The 18,689-nt window shown below is 45.8% G+C and overlaps 1 protein-coding gene across 1 annotated transcript in view; it reads right to left on the bottom strand.

The window, feature by feature from the left end:
- The window catches only part of LOC124034872 (SH3 and multiple ankyrin repeat domains protein 2-like), a 177,076-nt gene that overhangs the window by 112,473 nt on the left and 45,914 nt on the right, over positions 1-18,689 (bottom strand).

Genomic DNA, 18,689 nt, shown 5'->3' with positions numbered 1-18,689 from the left:
CATCGCCTTAGACTTTATTACCGGTCTGCCTTCGTCTGCGGGGAAGACTGTGATTCTTACGGTTGTCGATAGGTTCTCTAAGGCGGCACATTTCATTCCCCTCGCTAAACTTCCTTCCGCTAAGGAGACGGCACAAATCATCATCGAGAATGTGTTCAGAATTCATGGCCTCCCGTTAGACGCCGTTTCAGACAGAGGTCCGCAATTCACGTCACAGTTTTGGAGGGAGTTCTGTCGTTTGATTGGTGCGTCCGTCAGTCTCTCTTCCGGGTTTCATCCCCAGTCTAACGGTCAAGCAGAGAGGGCCAATCAGACGATTGGTCGCATACTACGCAGCCTTTCTTTCAGAAACCCTGCGTCTTGGGCGGAACAGCTCCCCTGGGCAGAATACGCTCACAACTCGCTTCCTTCGTCTGCTACCGGGCTATCTCCGTTTCAGAGTAGTCTTGGGTACCAGCCTCCTCTGTTCTCGTCCCAGCTTGCCGAGTCCAGCGTTCCCTCCGCTCAGGCTTTTGTCCAACGTTGTGAGCGCACCTGGAGGAGGGTCAGGTCTGCACTTTGCCGTTACAGGGCGCAGACTGTGAGAGCCTCCAATAAACGTAGGATTAAGAGTCCTAGGTATTGTCGTGGTCAGAGAGTGTGGCTTTCCACTCGTAACCTTCCCCTTACGACAGCTTCTCGCAAGTTGACTCCGCGGTTCATTGGTCCGTTCCGTGTCTCTCAGGTCGTCAATCCTGTCGCTGTGCGACTGCTTCTTCCGCGACATCTTCGTCGCGTCCACCCTGTCTTCCATGTCTCCTGTGTCAAACCTTTTCTTCGCGCCCCCGTTCGTCTCCCCCCCCCCCCGTCCTTGTCGAGGGCGCACCTATTTACAAGGTACGGAAGATCATGGACATGCGTTCTCGGGGACGTGGTCACCAGTACTTAGTGGATTGGGAGGGTTACGGTCCTGAGGAGAGGAGTTGGGTTCCATCTCGGGACGTGCTGGACCGTTCGTTGATTGATGATTTCCTCCGTTGCCGCCAGGGTTCCTCCTCGAGTGCGCCAGGAGGCGCTCGGTGAGTGGGGGGGGTACTGTCATGTTTTGTCATTTATTATCATGTCTTGTCTCTGTGCTTCCCTTCTATTCGTTTCCCTCTGCTGGTCTTATTTGGTTCTTTCCCTCTTTCTATCCCTCTCTCTCCCCCTCCCTCTCTCCCTCTCTCGCTCTCTCTCTCTATCGTTCCGTTCCTGCTCCCAGCTGTTCCTCATTCTCCTAACTACCTCATTTACTCTTTTCACACCTGTCCCCTATTTTGCCCTCTGATTAGAGTCCCTATTTCTCCCTCTGTTTTCCGCTTCTGTCCTTGTCGGATCCTTGCTTGATGTTCGCTGTTCTGTGTCCTTGTTCCGCCCTGTCGTGTTTTACCTTCTTCAGATGCTGCGTGTGAGCAGGTGTCAATGTCAGCTACGGCCGGTGCCTTCCCGAAGCGACCTGCAGTCTGTGGTCGCGTCTCCAGTCATTCCTCTCTACTGACGAGTGGATTTCAGTTTTCCTGTTTTGCTTTTACCTAGATATTATCCAGGATTATCGCTTTTGTTAAACTGGAATAAAGACTCTGTTTCCGTTAAGTCGCTTTTGGGTCCTCATTCACCAGCATAACACATGTAGCTACCTAGCTAAGTAAACAATTAACCATAATCCCAGTTCATGACGTTACTACTCTGCATGAATCTGCAGGTAGCTAACCAACCAGGTTCAATGTTAGCTAGCTAACATTAGGCTATAACTAGTCAAGCAAATGGGTCTGAGATTCGAATAATAAGATAATACACATACCAGCCAGCCAGCTAGCTTCGATATAGGGGGCGCTCATTTAATTTTTGGATAAAAAAACGTTCCCGTTTTAAACAAGATATTTTGTCACGAAAAGATGCTCGACTATGCATATAATTGACAGCTTTGGAAAGAAAACACTCTAACGTTTCCAAAACTGCAAAGATATTATCTGTGAGTGCCACAGAACTGATGCTACAGGCGAAAACAAGATGAAATTTCAAACAGGAAATGCCCCAGATTTTGAAGGCGCTGTGTTCCAATGTCTCCTTATATGGCTGGGAATGCGCCAGGAATGAGCCTACACTTTCTGTCGTTTCTCCAAGGTGTCTGCAGCATTGTGACGAACTTGTAGGCATATCATTGAAAGATTGACCATAAGAGACTACATTTACCAGGTGCTCACTTGGTGTCCTCCATTGCAATTATTGCGTAATCTCCAGCTGTGTGTATTTTTCCATTTGCTTCAGAGGAGAAACCCAACTGCCACGAATGAATTATCATCGAATTGATATGTGAAAAACACTTTGAGGATTGATTCTAAACAACGTTTGCCATGTTTCTGTCGATATTATGGAGTTCATTTGGAAAACAGTTTGGCGTTGTAATGACTGAATTTTCAGATTTTTTTCTTAACCAAATGTGATGAACAAAATGGAGCGATTTCTCCTACACAAATAATATTTTTGGAAAAACTGAACATTTGCTATCTAACTGAGAGTCTCCTCATTGAAAAAATCCAAAGTTCTTCAAAGGTAAATGATTTTATTTGAATGCTTTTCTTGTTTTTGTGAAAATGTTGCCTGGTGAATGCTAGGCTTAATGCTATGCTAGCTATCAATACTCTTACACAAATGCTTGTGTAGCTATGGTTGAAAAGCATATTTTGAAAATCTGAGATGACAGTGTTGTTAACAAAAGGCTAAGCTTGTGAGCCAATATATTTATTTCATTACGTTTGCGATTTTCATGAATAGTTAACGTTGCGTTATGGTAATGAGCTTGAGGCTATGATTACACTCCCGGATACGGGATTGCTCGACGCAAGAAGTTAACTAGCTGAAATTAAAAGTCTTTGTCAAAATTAGAAATGTGTAGTATCTGAAAATGTAGCTAGCTATATTGACATAACCTCAAAGGCCGCTCAGCAAGGAAGAAGCCACTGCTCCAAAACCGCCATAAAAAGCCAGACTACGGTTTGCAACTGCACATGGGGACAAAGTTCGTAATTTTTGGAGACATGTCCTCTGGTCTGATGAAACAAAATTAGAACTGTTTGGAAATAATGACCATTGTTATGTTTGGAGGAAAAAGGGGGAGGCTTGCAAGCTGAAAAACACCATCCCAACCGTGAAGCACGGCGGTGGCAGCATCATGTTGTGGGGGTGCTTTGCTGAAGGAGGTACTGGTGCACTTCACAAAATAGATGACATCACGAGGAGGAAAATTAGGTGGATATATTGAAGCAACATCTGACATAATTGTGTAGTCTAGAGCGATTTTCTAGGTTCGCTAGCCATCTATTGTCGTTCTTTTAACGCAACGTAACGTAAACAACACTGCTAGCTAGCCTGCTAGCCCCCGAATAGCAACACTGCAGAAACTATTACACTCAACGGAACGACTTGATTAGTGTAGTGTCAACAACGCACCCACTGCCAGCTGGCCTACTTCAGCAGTACTGTATCATTTTAATCATTTTAGTCAATAAGATTCTTGCTACGTAGCTTAACTTTCTGAACATTCGAGACGTGTAGTCCACTTGTCATTCCAATCTCCTTTGCATTAGCGTAGCCTCTTCTGTAGCCTGTCAACTATGTGTCTGTTTATCCCTGTTCTCTCCTCTCTGCACAGACCATACAAACGCTCCTCACCGCGTGGCCGCGGCCACCCTACTCTGGTGGTCCCAGCGCGCACGACCCACGTGGAGTTCCAGGTCTCCGGTAGCCTCTGGAACTGCCAATCTGCGGTCAACAAGGCAGAGTTCATCTCAGCCTATGCCTCCCTCCAGTCCCTCGACTTCTTGGCACTGACGGAAACATGGATCACCACAGACAACACTGCTACTCCTACTGCTCTCTCTTCGTCCGCCCACGTGTTCTCGCACACCCCGAGAGCGTCTGGTCAGCGGGGTGGTGGCACCGGGATCCTCATCTCTCCCAAGTGGTCATTCTCTCTTTCTCCCCTTACCCATCTGTCTATCGCCCTCCTTTGAATTCCATGCTGTCACAGTTACTAGCCCTTTCAAGCTTAACATCCTTATCATTTATCGCCCTCCAGGTTCCCTCGGAGAGTTCATCAATGAGCTTGATGCCTTGATAAGCTCCTTTCCTGAGGACGGCTCACCTCTCACAGTTCTGGGCGACTTTAACCTCCCCACGTCTACCTTTGACTCTTTCCTCTCTGCCTCCTTCTTTCCACTCCTCTCCTCTTTTGACCTCACCCTCTCACCTTCCCCCCTACTCACAAGGCAGGCAATACGCTCGACCTCATCTTTACTAGATGCTGTTCTTCCACTAACCTCATTGCAACTCCCCTCCAAGTCTCCGACCACTGCCTTGTATCCTTTTCCCTCTCGCTCTCATCCAACACCTCCCACACTGCCCCTACTCGGATGGTATCGCGCCGTCCCAACCTTCGCTCTCTCTCCCCCGCTACTCTCTCCTCTTCCATCATATCATCTCTTCCCTCCGCTCAAACCTTCTCCCACCTATCTCCTGATTCTGCCTCCTCAACCCTCCTCTCCTCCCTCTCTGCATCCCTTGACTCTCTATGTCCCCTATCCTCCAGGCCGGCTCGGTCCTCCCCTCCCGCTCCGTGGCTCGATGACTCATTGCGAGCTTACAGAACAGGGCTCCGGGCAGCCGAGCGGAAATGGAGGAAAACTCGCCTCCCTGCGGACCTGGCATCCTTTCACTCCCTCCTCTCTACATTTTCCTCCTCTGTCTCTGCTGCTAAAGCCACTTTCTACCACGCTAAATTCCAAGCATCTGCCTCTAACCCTAGGAAGCTCTTTGCCACCTTCTCCTCCCTCCTGAATCCTCCGCCCCCTCCCCCCTCCTCCCTCTCTGCAGATGACTTCGTCAACCATTTTGAAAAGAAGGTCGACGACATCCGATCCTCGTTTGCTAAGTCAAACGACATCGCTGGTTCTGCTCACACTGCCCTACCCTGTGCTCTGACCTCTTTCTCCCTCTCTCTCCAGATGAAATCTCGCGTCTTGTGACGGCCGGCCGCCCAACAACCTGCCCGCTTGACCCTATCCCCTCCTCTCTTCTCCAGACCATTTCCGGAGACCTTCTCCCTTACCTCACCTCGCTCATCAACTCATCCCTGACCGTTGGCTACGTCCCTTCCGTCTTCAAGAGAGCGAGAGTTGCACCCCTTCTGAAAAAACCTACACTCGATCCCTCCGATGTCAACAATTACAGACCAGTATCCCTTCTTTCTTTTCTCTCCAAAACTCTTGAACGTGCCGTCCTTGGCCAGCTCTCACACTATCTCTCTCTGAATGACCTTCTTGATCCAAATCAGTCAGGTTTCAAGACTAGTCATTCAACTGAGACTGCTCTCCTCTGTATCACGGAGGCGCTCCGCACTGCTAAAGCTAACTCTCTCTCCTCTGCTCTCATCCTTCTAGATCTATCGGCTGCCTTCGATACTGTGAACCATCAGATCCTCCTCTCCACCCTCTCCGAGTTGGGCATCTCCGGCGCGGCCCACGCTTGGATTGCGTCCTACCTGACAGGTCGCTCCTACCAGGTGGCGTGGCGAGAATCTGTCTCCTCACCACGCGCTCTCACCACTGGTGTCCCCCAGGGCTCTGTTCTTGGCCCTCTCCTATTCTCGCTATACACCAAGTCACTTGGCTCTGTCATAACCTCACATGGTCTCTCTTATCATTGCTATGCAGACGACACACAATTAATCTTCTCCTTTCCCCCTTCTGATGACCAGGTGGCGAATCGCATCTCTGCATGTCTGGCAGACATATCAGTGTGGATGACGGATCACCACCTCAAGCTGAACCTCGGCAAGACGGAGCTGCTCTTCCTCCCGGGGAAGGACTGCCCGTTCCATGATCTCGCCATCACGGTTGACAACTCCATTGTGTCCTCCTCCCAGAGCGCCAAGAACCTTGGCGTGATCCTGGACAACACCCTGTCGTTCTCAACTAACATCAAGGCGGTGGCCCGTTCCTGTAGGTTCATGCTCTACAACATCCGCAGAGTACGACCCTGCCTCACACAGGAAGCGGCGCAGGTCCTAATCCAGGCACTTGTCATCTCCCGTCTGGATTACTGCAACTCGCTGTTGGCTGGGCTCCCTGCCTGTGCCATTAAACCCCTTCAACTCATCCAGAACGCCGCAGCCCGTCTGGTGTTCAACCTTCCCAAGTTCTCTCACGTCACCCCGCTCCTCCGTTCTCTCCACTGGCTTCCAGTTGAAGCTCGCATCCGCTACAAGACCATGGTGCTTGTCTACGGAGCTGTGAGGGGAACGGCACCTCAGTACCTCCAGGCTCTGATCAGGCCCTACACCCAAACAAGGGCACTGCGTTCATCCACCTCTGGCCTGCTCGCCTCCCTACCACTGAGGAAGTACAGCTCCCGCTCAGCCCAGTCAAAACTGTTCGCTGCCCTGGCCCCCAATGGTGGAACAAACTCCCTCACGACGCCAGGACAGCGGAGTCAATCACCACCTTCCGGAGACACCTGAAACCCCACCTCTTTAAGGAATACCTAGGATAGGTTAAGTAATCCCTCTCACCCCACCCCCCTAAGTTTTAGATGCACTATTGTTAAGTGACTGTCCCACTGGATGTCATAAGGTGAATGCACCAATTTGTAAGTCGCTCTGGATAAGAGCGTCTGCTAAATGACTTAAATGTAAATGTAAATGTAGTCAGGAAGTTAAATCTTGGTCGCAAATGGGTCTTCCAAATAGACAATGACCCCAAGCATACTTCCAAAGTTGTGTCAAAATGGCTTAAGGACAACAAAGTGAAGGCATTGGAGTGGCCATCACAAAGTCCTGACCTCAATCCCATAGACAATTTGTTGGCAGAACTGAAAAAGTGTGTGCGAACAAGGAGGCCTATAAACCTGACTCGGTTACACCAGCTCTTTCAGGTGGAATGGGCCAAAATTCACCCAACTTATTGTGGGAAGCTTGTGGAAGGCTACCCGAAATGTTTGACCCAAGTTAAACAATTTAAAGGCAAGGCTACCAAATACTAACTGAGTGTATGTAAACTCCTGACCCACTGGGAATGTTATGAAAGAAATAAAAGCTGAAATAAATCATTATCTCGATTATTATTCTGACATTTCACATTCTTAAAATGACCTGACCTAAAACGGGGAATTTGTACTAGGATTAAATGTCAGGAATTGTGAAAAACTGAGATTAAATATACTTGGCTAAGGTGCATGTAAATTTCCGACTTCAATTGTAGATGTAGATGAAGTTTTCAATTTTTAACAGATTGACCAATGAAGAGAACAGGTCCCAAAATCGACCATTGTGGTACACCTTTCTACACTTCATGAAATTCAGACTCAACACCATCAATCAAGATTGCCTGAGTTCTGTCGCTAAGATAATCATGAAGCCATGAACAGGCATCAGAGCTCTGGCCTATCGAGGACAACTTAGTCTTTAAATTGTATTTTATTTTATTTAATCAACTTTATTTAACTAGGTAGGCCAGTTGAGAACAAGTTCTCATTTACAACTGCGACCTGGCCAAGATAAAGCAAAGCAGTGCGACAGAAACAACACAGAGTTACACATGGGATAAACAAAAGTACAGTCAGGTAAGGTAAGGCAATAAACAGGCCATAATAGCGAAGTAATTACAATTTAGCAAATTAACACTGGAGTGATAGATGTGCAGATGATGATGTGCAAGTAGAAATGCTGGTGTGCAAAATAGCAAAAAAACAGTTAATTAAAACAATATGGGGATGAGAAAGGTAGTTGGATGGGCTATTTACAGATGGGCTATTTACAGATGGGCCGTGTACAGCTCAGATAGCTGATGCTTAAAGTTAGTGAGGGAGATATGTCTCCAACTTCAGCGATTTTTGCCATTCGAACCAGTTATTGGCAGCAGAGAACTGGAAGGAAAGGTGGCCAAAGGAGGTGTTGGCTTTGGGGACGACCAGTTCATGCAGTTCATGTAATTCATGCACTTATTAAGAGAACATCCCTGGTCATCCCTACTGTCTCTGATTTGGTGGACACACTAAACACCCACATCCTTCGTTTGTAAATGATGTCTGTGTTGGAGGGTGCCCCTGGCTATCCGTAAAAAAAATGAAAATAATACAATTGTGCTGTCTGGTTTGCTTATTATAAGGAATTTGAAATTATTTATACTGTACTTTAACTTTTGATACTTAAGTATATTTTAGAAATTACATTTACTTTTGACACATATTTAAAACCAAATACTTTTAGACATTTACTCAAGTAATATTTTACTAGGTGACTTTCACTTTTACTTGAGTCATTTTCTTTTAACTTAAGGTACCTTTACTTTTACTCAAGTATGACATTTAAGTGCTTTTTCCACCACTGCCATTTACAGACTCCGACACATACACACTAGGGTATAATATTTTCCACAGAATCTATCAATTTTCCTTCCCGAGAAAACAGCAAGGAATTAACGGTATTTCCAGTACTCCCATTCAAACCGGAAGTGCTATTTAAATTATTTATATAATACCAGTGAAAAACTCTGACATGATTATACCACTGGGGAGCTCTTCAGAGGGTGGTGTGGTCTGCCCAAATGCTATCACCAGGAGCACACTGCTTGCCCTCCAGGACACCTACAGCACCCGATGTCACAGAAAGGCCAAAAAGATCATCAATGACATCAACCACCCGAGTCACGGACTGTTCACCCTGATACCATCCAGAAGAAGAGGTAAGTACAGGTGCATGAAAGCTGGGACCGAGAGACTGAAAAACGGCTTCTATCTCAAGGCCATCAGACTGTTAAATAGTCACAGCACAAAATAAATGAAACGGGAGCCTTCTGGCTTGAAAACATGCCAAAAGTTGGACCCAATTTTGTTACCCTGTTCAATGTATTTCAAGGTTTCAGTATAAACAATGCATGCACTTTGAATTTATGGCGACTTTGTGTGAGTAAATACGGTAGGCCACACACACACTGAGCATTGATTATTGTTCATGCCGAAGGCAAATCAAAGTTTATTTGTCACGTGCTCCGAATACAACAGGTATACAACAGGTAGACCTTACAGTGAAATGCTTACTTACAGGATCTAACCAATTGTGCAAAAAATGTATTAGGTGAACAATAGGTAGGCAAAGAAATAAAACAACAGTAAAAAGACAGGTTATATACAGTGCAGTCGTGGCCAAAAGTTTTGAGAATGACACAAATATTAATTTCCACAAAGTTTGCTACTTCAGTGTCTTTAGATATTATTGTCAGATGTTACTATGGAATAGTGAAGTATAATTACAAGCATTTCATAAGTGTCAAAGGCTTTGATTGACAATTACACAAAGTTGATGCAAAGAGTCAATATTTGCAGTGATGAACCTTCTTTTTCAAGACCTCTGCAATCCGCCCTGGCATGCTGTCAATTAACTTCTGGGCCACATCCTGACTGATGGCAGCCCATTCTTGCATAATCAATGCTTGGAGTTTGTCAGAATTTCTGGATTTTTGTTTGTCCACCCGCCTCTTGAGGATTGACCACAAGTTCTCAATGGGATTAAGGTCTGGGGAGTTTCCTGGCCATGGACCCAAAATATCGATGTTTTGTTCCACGAGCCACATAGTTATCAATTTTGCCTTGTGGCAAGGTGCTCCATCATGCTGGAAAAGGCATTGTCTATCACCAAACTGTTGCTGGACGGTTGGGAGAAGTTGCTCTTGGAGGATGTGTTGGTACCATTCTTTATTCATGGCTATGTTCTTAGACACAATTGTGAGTGAGCCCACTCCCTTGGTTGAGAAGCAACCCCACACTTGAATGGTCTCAGGATACTTTACTGTTGGCATGACACAGGACTGATGGTAGCGCTCAACTTGTCTTCTCCGGACAAGTTTTTTTACGTATGCCCCAAACAATCGGAAAGGGGATTCATCAGAGAAAATTACTTTATCCCAGTCCTCAGTAGTCCAATCCCTGGACCTTTTGCAGAATATATCAGACGTTTTTCCTGGAGAGAAGTGGCTTCTTTGCTGCCCTTCTTAACACCAGGCCATCCTCCAAAAGTCTTTGCCTCACTGTGCGTGCAGATGCACTCAAACCTGCCTGCTGCCATTCCTGAGCAAGCTCTGTACTGGTGGTGCCCCAATCCTGCAGATGAATCAACTTTCTTGGGTGCCCTGAAGCCTTCTTCACAACAATTGAACCGCTCTCCTTGAAGTTCTTGATGATCTGATAAATGGTTGATTTAGGTGCAATCTTACTGGCAGCAATATCCTTGCCTGTGAAGCCCTTTTTGTGCAAAGCAATGATGACGGCATGTGTTTCCTTGCAGGTAACCATGGTTGACAGAGGAAGAACAATGATTCCAAGCATCACCCTCATTTTTAAGCATTTTGAAGTCTGTTATTCAAACTCAATCAGCATGACAGAGTGATCTCCGGCCTTGTCCTCGTCAACACTCACACCTGTGTTAACGAGAGAATCACTGACATGATATCAGCTGGTCCTTTTGTGGCAAGGCTGAAATGCAGTGGAAATGTTTTTTTGGGATTCAATTCATTTGCATGGCAAAGAGGATCGTTGCGATTAATTGCAATTCATCTGATCACTCTTCATAACATTCTGGAGTATATGCAAATTCCCATCATACACACTGAGGCAGCAGACTTTGTGAAAATTAATATTTGTGTCATTCTCAAAACTCTTGGCCACGACTGTACATATCCCAACATATCCCGTTGAGAAGCCTTTTTGTCCTAGACTTGGCACTCCGGTACCATTTGCCATGCGGTAGTAGTGAGAACAGTCTATGACTAGGGTGGCTGGGGTCTTTGACAATTTTTAGGGCCTTCCTCTGACACCGCCTGGTGTATAGGTCCTGGATGGCAGGCAGCTTAGCCCCAGTGATGTACTTGGCCGTACACACTACCCTCTGTAGTGCGTTGCGGTCAGAGGCCGAGCAAATGTCGTACCAGGCAGTGATGCAACCAGTCAGGATGCTCCTGATGTTGCAGCTGTAGAACTTTTTGAGGATCTCAGGACCCATGCCAAATCTTTTTAGTTTCCTGGTAGGGAATAGGCTTTGTCGTGCCCTCTTCACGACTGTCTTGGTGTGTTTGGACCATTCTAGTTTGTTGTTGATGTGGACACCAAGGAACTTGAAGCTCTCAACCTGCTCCAATACAGCCCCGTCGATGAGAATGGGGACGTGCTCGGTCCTCCTTTTCCTGTAGTCCACAATCATCTCCTTAGTCTTGGTTACGTTGAGGGATAGGTTGTTATTCTGGCGCCAGGTCTCTGACCTCCTCCCTATAGGCTGTCTCATTGTTGTCGTGATCAGGCCTACCACTGTTGTGTCGTCTTCAAACTTAATGATGGTGTTGGAGTCGTGCCTACCATGCAGTCGTGGGTGAACAGGGAGTACAGGAGGGGACTGAGCATGCACCCCTGGGGAGCTCCAGTGTTGAGGATCAGTGTGGCATATGTGTTGCTACCTACCCTCACCGCCTGGGGGCGGCCCTTCAAGAAGTCCAGGATACAGTTGCTTAGTAAGGAAGGTGTTTAGTCCCAGGATCCTTAGCTTAGTGATGAGCTTTGAGGGCACTATGGTGTTGAATGCTGAGCTGTAGTCAATGAATAGCATTCTCACATAAGTGTTCCTTTTGTCCAGGTGGGAAAGGGCAGTGTGGAGTGCAATAGAGATTGCATTATCTGTGGATCTGTTTGGGTGGTATGCAAATTGGAGTGGGTCTAGGGTTTCTGGGATAATGGTGTTGATGTGAGCCATTACTAACCTTTCAAAGCAATTCATGGCTACAGACGTGAGTGCTACTGGTCTTTAGTCATTTAGGCAATTTGCCTTTGTGTTCTTGGGCACAGGGACTATGGTGGCCTGTTGGCATGTTGGCATTACAGACTCAATCAGGGACATGTTGAAAATGTCAGTGAAGACACATGCCAGTTGGTCAGCACATGCCCGGAGCACTCATCCTGGTTATCCGTCTGGCCCCGCAGTGTTGTGTATGTTGACCTGTTTAAGACCACTTAAGCCTACCCCTTACTTTTTCGAACATTCTGTTAAAAGTCGCGCAACATTTCAGCGTCCTACTACTCATGCCAGGAATATAGTATATGCATATGATTAGTATGTGTGGATAGAAAACACTCTGACGTTTCTAAAACTGGTTAAATCACGGCTGTGACTATAACAGAACGTGTGTTTCATCGAAAAGCGCAAGAAAAATTGATCACCGAAAACTAGAAAAAATATCAATGCGCCACTTGCATGTATTGTCTATGGGAAAGCAAATTACATGGGGCTGAGATTGCAAGTCCTACAGCTTCCACACGATGTCGCCAGTCTTGTCAATTGCCTGGGCTTTGTTTCTTGGTCAAACGAGTAAGAGAGAGCCCATTCCTTCTGGTCTCCGACAGGATGTTTTGGAAGAGAAATTTCCCGACCATGATTTGAAGACGTGGAGCTATTGAATACACATCGCCCCGTGATCAATTTGATAGATTATTAACGTTTACTTTATTTACGTTTACTTTTAAACGTATTAACGTTTACTTTTGGATTACAAAAGTATTTTGAAGTGTTTTGTGAAAGTTATCGATGACTTTTTTAATTTAAAAAAATGACGTTGCGTTTTAAAATGGTGTTTTTTCCTGGATCACACACTTTTCATAGATCGATATTTAGGGTATATATGGACCGATTTAATCGAAAAAAAGACCCAATAGTGATGTTTATGGGACATCTAGGAGTGCCAACAAAGAAGCTCGTCAAAGGTAATGAATGTTTTATATTTTATTTCTGCGTTTTGTGTAGCGCCGGCTATGCTAATTATTTTGTTTACGTCCCCTTCAGGTATTTCGGGGTGTTGCATGCTATCAGATAATAGCTTCTCATGCTTTCGCCGAAAAGCATTTTAAAGATCTGACTTGTTGGCTGGATTCACAACGAGTGTAGCTTTAATTCAGTACCCTGCATGTGTGTTTTAATGAACGTTTGAGTTTTAATGAGTGCTATTAGCATTTAGCGTAGCGCATTTGCATTTCCAGATGGCTAGATGGAGAGCCTGCGTGTCGGGTGGGCTTAAGAGGTTAAAGGTCTTAATCATGTCGGCTACGGAGAGCGTGATCACACAGTCGTCCGGAACAGCTGATGCTCTCATGCATGCCTCAGTGATGCTTGCCTCAAAGCAAGCATAGAAGTGATTTTAGCTCATCTGGTAGGCTTCTGTCACTGGGCAGCTCGTGGCTGTGCTTCCCTTTGTAATCTGTAATAGTATGCAAGCCCTGCCACATAAGACAAGTGAGACATCTGAAGACATCTGATTCAATCTCAGCCCTGTATTGACGCTTTGCCTGTTTGATGGTTCACCGCAGGGCATAGCAGTATTTATTGTAAGCTTCCGGGTTTGAGTCCCGCACCTTGAAAGCGGCAGCTCTACCCTTTAGCTCAGTGTGAATGTTGCCTGTATTCCATGGGTTCTGGTTGGGGTATGTGCGTACAGTCACTGTGGGGACGGTGTCCTCAATGCACTTATTGATAAAGCCAGTGACTGATGTGGTGTATTCCTCAATGTCATTGGAAGAATCCCGGAACATATTCCAGTCTGTGATAGCAAAACAGTCCTGTAGTTTAGCATCTGCTTCATCTGACCACTTTTTTATAGACCGAGTCACTGGTGCTTCCTGCTTTATTTTTTTGCTTGTAAGCAGGAGGATAAAGTTGTGGTTGGATTTACCAAATGGAGGGCGAGGGAGAGCTTTGCATGCCTCTATGTGTGTGGAGTACAGGTGACCTACATTTTTTTTGCACATTTAACATGTTGATGGAAATTTGGTAGAACTGATTTAAGTTTCCCAGCATTAAAGTCTCCGGCCACTAGGAGCACCGCCTCTGGGTGAGTGGTTTCCTGTTTGCTTATTTCCTTATACAGCTGACTGAGTGAGGTCTTAGTGCCAGCATTTGCCTGTGGTGGTAAATAAACAGCCACGAAAAGTATAGCTGAAAACTCTCTAGGCAAGTAGTGTGGCCTGCAATTTATCATAGTATTCTCTAATTCAGGCGAGCAAAATCCAGAGACTTCCTTAGATTTTCTGCACCAGCTGTTGTTTACAAATATACACAGACCCCACCCCCCCCCTGTGCTGTACTATCTTACCGGTGCAGCGTATATCCCGCTAGCTGAATATCCATGTCGTCATTCATCCACGAGTCCGTGAAACATAGGATATTACAGTTTTTTTTTTTTGGCGAGTAGTATTGACGGTAACGGCAGCTTTCCCACTCGCCTTTTTTCCCGGGTCCTGACCAGGCATCCGGCTGATTGTACCTGCGTCGCTTCCTCTTGCAAATAACAGGGATGTTGGCCCTGTCGGGTAATTGTAGAATGTCTTGTGCGTCTTGCTTGTTGAAGAAAAAATCTTTGTCTAATCCGAGTTGAGTGATCACTGTCCTGATATCCAGAAGCTCTTTTCTGCAGTAAGATACGGTTGCAGAAACATTATGTACAAAATAAGTTACAAATAAAGCGAAAACCCCCCCACATTGATTTGGCGCCCGTAAAACTGCTTCCATTTCTTCTGGTGCCATTTACTTTAGTCCAAAGCAGAGAAGGCCGTATTAAGACAGATTTAGAAATTGCAAATAATTTAACAGTTCCATTTCATGTTACGCTGATCATATAAATGATTTATTATAATTTGCAATTATTTATCCCGGGAAATGTGAATGGGTAAACCACACCCACCACAACACATGTGTTCCACTGCAGCAAACTAGGACACGCAATATACTTCTCAACCTTCCGCTCAACAGCAGGAAGTTAGCTCCCCACTTCCTATCATCTTCCTGCGGCTGCCTCTTTTTAGTCTCCTCTAAATCCCATTACTATAGGGCGGTCTCTGGCTGTCTCATCAAAAGCTGTGTAGAACAGGCAGCGGTGAACCGTGTCACCAGCTACTCAGAGCCACGCAGGCTGTGTTTGTTCTTTAATTAGGGAGACTGGATTAGCTAGTCAGTGACATTAAGACAAGAATGCATTACCATAGTACACTAAGGAGGAGACATAAGACTCCTTTGAACTGATATAAAGTGCATTATTAAATTGGCCCTGCATGAGTATGCCATGTTGCCGCTGAGCATTGGTTGAGTGGGTGTTTGGTTGTGTGTGTGTTTAGTTGAGTGTTTGTTGGGATGGCCATTTGTGTGCTAAGGAGTGTGTTGAGTGTGTGTGTGTGTGTGTGTGTGTGTGTGTGTGTGTTGTGTGTGTGTGTGTGTGTGTGTGTGTGTGTGTGTGTGTGTGTGTGTGTGTGTGTGTGTGTGTGTGTGTGTGTGTGTGTGTGTGTGTGTGTGTGTGTGTGTGTGTGTGTGTGTGCGTGCACGTGTCTCTGTGTGCATGTGTGTGTATGAAGCACACATTGTGTATCTGTGTGTTTGATTTGGCCACCATGGCGGATTATCACACTCTTGCAGCGTGAGGTCTAACACACACATCTGTCAATCATTCTTAGAGAGGCTTACCGGCAGAATGGGAAAAAACTGGCTGGATTTAAGAAACAGATTTACTAGCCTATCTACCAAAGCAGAGTGTCTGGACACGTTCACTCGCGCCTAGTTACTAAAGTACTGATCGATTGGACACATTGCACACTAACTTCTATCTCAATTTAACCCCCTTCCTAGCTCTACTTACTACCCCCTCGATCTACATATACCCATCACCATCTTTATTTGCCACCAATCTCTGCTAAACTTCTCCTGGAGTGCTGCTCTGTGGCTGACCATGTTGCTGTGTGAGATAGATATGAGGATATGGATAACTTTGTGCTAAATGTGTTTTTGGCATATGCCAACTCTCCCTGAGAAACCCTCGGAGAGTGAGGTCACATCCAGGATGCTCATTATCCAGCGACCCTGGAGCCTTGCTCAAGGGCACATGGGCAGATTTTTCACCTTGTCAGCTCATGGATTCAAACTAGCTACCTTTGGATTTTCTGGCCCAGGAGTACTGTATCAGTAAAAATACAAATTTCTGTGAAAAGGGACAATAAAGTCCTATTCTATACCAGTATCTTTCTACTAGATCCCTCTCTATCGCTACAGTACTTATTTCTCCTCCCTATCTCCATCTACAGTATTTGTCACACCTTGATCTGTTTCACCCGTCTTTCTGATTGTCTCCAACCCCTCCAGGTTTCGCCCATCTTCCCCATTATCCCCGGTGTATTATATACTTGTGTTCTATGTTTGTCTGTTGCCAGTACGTCTTGTTTGTCAAGCTTGCCAGCGTTTGTCCTGCCAGCTCCATTGTATCCCCAGCCTCTCTTTTTCTCGCCCTCCTCGTTTTTGACACTGGCCTGTCCCGTCTCTGTACCCGCCTGCCTGACCACTCTGCCTGCCTGCCTGCTGACCTGTGAACTTGCTACATCTCTGGATTATTGACCCCAGCCTGCCTGGATCTGTTTCTTGCCTGCCCCTTGGACCATTAAACCGTTGTTTATTCGACGTGTCTGCACCTGGGTCTGCTTGATTCCTGATAGTATAGTTGGAAAGGGGTAATACTTCTTTTTCTACAACATCTCTCCACCACCCCTATCTCCTTTATCTCCAATTATCCACTCCGTATAACTTTCCTTCAAACTGGGAATTGTACCTTGTGCCCAAATTGATCTTACCATTTGGAGAATCAGCCAGATGCCATAGTCTTTTAGTGATTAGCACACAAGCCCTGATGCCTTGGTAACCTGGTTGCTGGTTCGGAGTGTGTTGCTTTCACGAGGAGCAAGAGTCGGCTGACTCAAAGAGATGAACACTACGAGACTCACATGCACACGTGCAAATGAACACACAATCCCACGCATGACACACATTTATGGTTTTTGACGCTTCACTCAGATTTAGGTTCTGTGAGTTTATGTCTTGTACAGAACATGTGTATATTCCTAAGCCTCTATGACTACATTACACACATCCCAATGCTATTCTCATTACTCCCACCATTATCTGTGTCATTACTATGGATGTAGGTCACACACACACACACACACACACACACACACACACACACACACACACACACACACACACACACACACACACACACACACACACACACACACACACACACACACACACACACACACACACACACACACACACACACACACACACACACACACACACACACACACACACACACACACACACACACACACACACACACACACACATTTGGGAATTCTCTCTATAGGCTGAGCTAAAGAATGACGCCTCGTCCTTCGAGGAGCATCATTTCTGCTCTATCCATCTATAATTCATCCACTTTATTATTCATATTGTAGCGGTTTCAAGGGTTGTGTGGTGGATGGACACTATGTGCCTGCGAGTTTTCTCTGTTTTCTGGCTGCCAGGACTACAGACAGCAATGTGAAGTAATCCCCAGAGGCAGGACCATGGACAGTTCAGGGGAAAACTTCTAGACTGCAGCAGAACAGCCAGAACGTACGGTGGAGAAGGAGGTTTAATGGAAGAAAGGAACATATGATTTCAGCAAGAATTGAACCCCCCCAACGACCAAGATTGGAGGACCTGCCACTGGTGACGAAGTGTTTAGTCTGTTTGTTTTGTATATAAGGAACACTGCCGAAACCTGATCGTAATAAACCGGTTTAACCCTTCACTTGGACTGGTGGTGTGTGTTTGTATGTGTAAATCCTGCCTTACAAAGATCTTTGCGCCGAAACCGCTACAATATCCTGTCACTATATTATTCACTTCGCTAACCCAGTCGAAGAACCTAAACACACATTATATGGCAATATAACCCATCCACCATAATCTATCCAACCCGTTTCTATTGCTTTGGTCTGACTCTCTAGTATCTCCTATGGGTATAATACAGAGATTGAATAACAGACTAGTTAATTGAATGAGTGTTGGGGCATACCATGTTAGTAATTCAATAATACACTGATTCATGAGCTCCTTGAGTTGGGTTACAAGATAGGCTAGGCAGTGTCAGGGTTAGCTGAACTGCTCTGTGCTTTCTTGTACAGGATTAAACTCATGCCTATTTTCTAATCCAACTCCAACACAAAGAAAGAGACCGACTATAAAGTCCCTGACATATCTGGGAACAAGGGAGCGAGAAGGATGTAGGGAGAGGGAGAGAAGATATGTGAGTCTTAATGACACATAGCTCTACTCACTCATTACTCTTCTTGGGCTAATGCTCTTCAGTGCACATTCTAAATACTGTATAGGCACACACACACAATCAATTCTGTACCCATGCCAGGGCAGTGTCTCAGCTCACGCAGGACAGATAATTCTACCTGTATCCCAACATAGCAAGCTGACCGCCCACACGGAGCGGGCGAGAAGGGGACTAGAAATGGCAGGGAAGAGGGTAGAGGAGGTAGGAGAATGGTGGTTGAGCTTCAGATCACCCACCTTTCTCTGATTTGCAACATGCAGAACCCATGGCCGATAATCCAGCAAAGAAAATATCCCATTACAGACTCAGTGAGGCACGGCTGACAGTGAGCCGAAAGGTAGAGATAGAAAGAGAGGGAGACAACGGAAAAGCAACAAGGACTGTATAACAGAGGACAGTTATCCCGGCCTTTTCATTCCATTAGCAACGGCTAATGTT

The sequence above is a fragment of the Oncorhynchus gorbuscha genome, linkage group LG05, assembly GCF_021184085.1.
Source record: "Oncorhynchus gorbuscha isolate QuinsamMale2020 ecotype Even-year linkage group LG05, OgorEven_v1.0, whole genome shotgun sequence".
In the NCBI taxonomy this organism is placed as follows: domain Eukaryota; kingdom Metazoa; phylum Chordata; class Actinopteri; order Salmoniformes; family Salmonidae; genus Oncorhynchus; species Oncorhynchus gorbuscha.
This window is presented reverse-complemented; position numbering and strand designations above follow the sequence as displayed.